The sequence below is a fragment of the Alexandromys fortis genome, unplaced genomic scaffold (assembly GCF_014885135.2).
Source record: "Alexandromys fortis isolate MF-2015 unplaced genomic scaffold, M_Fortis_MF-2015_v1.1 scaffold_5, whole genome shotgun sequence".
NCBI classification, from domain to species: Eukaryota; Metazoa; Chordata; class Mammalia; order Rodentia; family Cricetidae; genus Alexandromys; species Alexandromys fortis.
Window position 1 is genome coordinate 29416124 of NW_026067924.1, and position 3342 is coordinate 29419465.

The following is a 3342-nucleotide window of genomic DNA, read 5'->3' on the forward strand; positions in this document are numbered from 1 at the left end:
GGATAAAGCAGGTGCTATATAAACATGGGAACCCCAGTTCTCATCCCCAGAACCCCAGTGCTTCTACAGTGAAGAATCAGGAAAATCTTTGGGACTCAGAGACGGGAGAACCCTCAGAAGCTCACAGGGCAAATAGTCTGTCATCCACAGCAGTGAACAACAACAAAACTCTGTCTTGTTCTAGGTGAAGACAGACAGCTAAGATTAACCTCTTACCCCCCCCCCACATATGCTATGTGATATGCTATGTCATACGCTATGACATGTGCATGCAGGCATTTGGAACATGTCATGCCCATACACACCCATTTTATCTTTAAAATGTATTTTCTCAGATAACTATATTGAAGAGAAAGAGATAAGTTTTGGGGATTTTAGCCTGTGAGTACCTTATCATGCCCACTCCAACCCCTATCTTTGTCAAGTCTGAAGATGTGCCTAGCTATATGAACCTGCAGCTTTCATTTATGGCCTAAACTGATTGCTCCCTAATCCCTGTCTCATCTCCTCTACTAACATTGTGGCCACCTTGTCCTCTGTGATCTAACTCTTTCCAGGGGCGATTCTACCTCTAATTCTCTGGGAGATTCCTAAGGTTACCATGCACTTCTGTCCTAAATTATGTCTCTAGCCCAGGTTGAATGTATCAGCGTGTACACTGGCTAGACTAAGTTTTAGTTGAAAGTATATAGCACAGAGACCAATAAATGCATTGCACAAGAAGCAATGGTTCTTGTGTGCTTTCTTTATCTATTTATTTTCAGAGAAGGAGACAGAAAGTAGTGCCTTGTGCATGCCACGCAAATGCTCTGTCAATGAGCCATATCCCTAGCTCTCGAGCATGCTCTTTAAGTCCACAGAAGAGACGTACCTTAAAATTTCCCTGAATATTGGCGTTATCTGCTTTAATGTACGTGCAAGAAAAATTCAAATTTAAGCCATGGGGTGAACCATTTGGACATTCTTAGTAGTCACATTCTATATATATTGAAACGCAAAGTTTACTTCATTATGATGATGACGAGAAACATATAGTATAAGCCTATCAATTTTTCTTGCTATATAGGATAGAAAAAGTAAGTTTCTCTGATTTATTTTCAAGGACACACTAAGCATTTCTGAGTAAGTAAAAGTCATAGAAGTTTGGGGAGTCTGAGAAATAACATGAGCAGGACACTGACGTTTTAGAGGAATAAGTGTGCATGGTATTTTGATAAATGCTGTTACTATAAATGAAATAGGACTCAGGCTCTCCTAGATGGGCAAACTAAGGTAATGTTACCACACTGCGTCCTGAAGGACATATGCGCAGTTGGTGTGCGACTCTGCTGGTGACATTCTGATTTCTCTGCATTATTGTTTTACCATCATATAGATTACAGTCAAGAAAGTTTTCCATAAAATTATCCAGACCATTGCTGCTATGTCTATATCATTAAAACATACTACATATCACAGCCAGTAACATGTCTCATGTCCGCAGGATTTTTTTTTTTAATCAAGGTGTCATACCACCTCAGGAGGGCTGAGCAACATCTGAATGGGTTTGTGATGTCATAACACGACTTCTCCCTCAAACTCTGACCTAGTAAAATCCCATCTTGCAAATTATATTTAGATTCCTCAAATGCAAGGTAGCTTTGTACATTATGTTAAATTCCCTTGCAGAAACCGATTCTCTCTCTCTCTTTCTCTCTCTCTCCATATTTCTCTCTCTGTCTCTCTCTCTCTCTCTGTCTCTCTCTCTGTCTCTCTGTCTCTGTCTCTCTCTGTCTCTCTCTCTGTCTCTCTGTCTCTCTNGCAATTATCTGTGTGTATGTGTGCATGCATATATGTGTATGTCATAAATGTGGGAATGTGTATCCATGTATATATATATATATATATATATATATACACACATTTTTTCTAATTCTCATAAGTCCTCTTCATTGACAATAGGGTTTTCTTAGTTTTACTTCAATTGCTAGCATAAAATATCCTGATCAAAAAGCTGTTTGAGAAAATTAAGTGTTTATTTAACTTGTAATTCTAGATTGCGGTCCATCATTGAGAAGAATTCAAGGAAGGTACATAAGCAGCTAGTCACATTATATTCATGGACAAGAACAGGGAGAAACGAATGCATCCATGCTGCCTGCTTGTTATTTTTGCTCAACAAGCTGCCTTTACCCTTCAGCTGTTCAGAGCCCCCAGTCTACGGAGTGGTGCCACCCACAATAAACTAGGTCTTTCAATTCACAACCAAGGCATTACTCCATAGACATACCTGTATGATAACCTGGTCAGTCATAGCCAATTCCTCATTATGACTCTCTTCCCAGGTAATTCTAGGTCAGTTAAACCCATCAGCATAGGGCCCAATATGGGTTTGTCTTTCATGGGGAAGCTTGTGTATGTTTCCTGTCTTTGGGGATCCTAAATTCCATGCTCAGTTCTCTTCTTCCTTTAATAGTAGCTACTATAATAGTAGTCATTGCACAATGACTCTGTTCCTTGCCTTTTTTTTAATTGTAGCTCTTAAAACCCAATGTGCTAAACTCCTTTCCATTCCACTTAACCATCCACCCTCATTCTGCAATAAGAGTTCCCAGAGACAACTATCATCTGCTGCCGTCCTTTGTTCACCAAAGCAACCCCTGGGAGTAATCCTGTGTCTGTGTGTAGGTGGTTAAAGAGAATAAACTGTGTTGAAGAATCGCTTAGCACGCAGATCGAGAGCATATTTTTGAGTCTATTGTCTGGCTTTTCTTCCAAGAGTTCATGTCATGGACTGTACAAGCCTGCTTTGCATGAAGGGTCAGTTTATATTACTGTGTTTGTAGGCTCTCAGCCGTCTAAAACAATGGCAGGGAGGAAAGGAGAATAGCCGCAATGTAATGAGTTCAAGTTTGCCTTTGGACTTAGCCACTGTTTTCTTATGGGTCTTTGCATATTCTCATCTTCTGCGCTACCCTCCATCCTTGCTGAGCTGTCTGGAGAGTGTGGAAACCCCACATGACAGATGTAGGCTTCCTACAATGGAGATAATATACGCCACCGTGACGAAGGTTTGACATTATTGACCTGACTCTTGGTTCAGTGCTTTCTGAAATAGTTTGAAGTTCATTTACCTTCCCCAAATCTCAGAAGCTCAGTTTATTTTCTTTGATTAGTACTTCATTTTATTTTCAGGTTTGAGCTAGAGTCTTATCTCTCTCAGCTGCAGATCCTACTGAGGTAGGTAGTGTTACTTGCCAACGAGGCAGAATCTAGAATTACCTGGGAAATGGGCCTTTAGGCAAGCCTGTGGTAAATTGTCTTGATTGCTTTGAGGTAACAAGACCCTCCCACTATGGGTGG